Source organism: Phyllobates terribilis, unplaced genomic scaffold (assembly GCF_046119375.1).
Source record: "Phyllobates terribilis strain yellow unplaced genomic scaffold, ASM4611937v1 Scaffold_2__4_contigs__length_985480577, whole genome shotgun sequence".
In the NCBI taxonomy this organism is placed as follows: Eukaryota; Metazoa; Chordata; class Amphibia; order Anura; family Dendrobatidae; genus Phyllobates; species Phyllobates terribilis.
Window position 1 is genome coordinate 475,260,608 of NW_027362762.1, and position 963 is coordinate 475,261,570.

Below are 963 nucleotides of genomic sequence, written 5' to 3' on the forward strand. Positions count from 1 at the left end.
CCATATGTGAGGTGTGTAACTGTCGTGCTCAGACAGTTACACCCTCCCAAATGAAAATGGCAGCCCCCAGTAGTTAAAATAAAAATTAATAAATACAAAACTATTAAAGTTGTACATTTAATTTTGTATTAAAAATAATTGATTATATAATCAATAATTATTAATACTAAATTGTGGTACCTTTCTTTTAATGACTGTGTGCATATGGAACTGGATAAATTGTATTTTCATTACAAGTGGGATTTGGATATGGAGGGTGTATGGAAATTCCTGAAGTGGAAAGATATGATTAAATGATGATATGTTTTTGTTTTCTTTTTGGGTACGTTTTGTGTTATTTGATGTTATAAGAAATAAAATTTAAAAAGACCATAATGATGAGTTTTAAGACTGAATTGTGGAGTTTTGGTTATCCCTGATGGGGTGGCCATTTTATTTTGCTAAGTTTTAAACTTGAATGGTTTTATAAAAGAAAAAAAATCCGTTCTTATCAGTTTAATATCTATCTAGGGACCATATATTAAATGGATTTTTAGAACAGGGAGATGGAAAAAGAGCTTACTCTGTCCACTCCACGCATTGACCTGGTATTGCAGTACCTCCATGACCGATGCACTCCTCTCCTAATCCAGTTTTCAAAAGCAGAATGAATTGAAAGCAATGTATTTTGTTTATATTGATTGATTAACAACAAAATACATCAAATGGTTTACGTTAGTGATGAGCGAGTATGCATTGTTAATATAATGTTATCTATCTTTCTTTCTTTCTTTCTTATGTATCTCTTTGTTTTTGATGGACAGTCAGACTGGGATTTGGCTGCTTGCTACAGGTGTGATAAGATGCAACAATGTACAGTGAACAGCAGTTTTCAGCTCTTTCCACAGATTCTCGATTGGATTCGGGTTTGGACTTTGACTTGGCCATTCTAACACCTGGATACGTTTATTTTTGAACCATTCC

The 963-nt window shown here is 32.9% G+C and overlaps 1 pseudogene; it reads left to right on the top strand.

The window, feature by feature from the left end:
- The first annotated feature begins 457 nt into the window (after positions 1-457).
- LOC141255397 (U2 spliceosomal RNA) lies at positions 458-621 on the top strand (annotated as a pseudogene).
- The last annotated feature ends 342 nt before the right edge of the window (positions 622-963 follow it).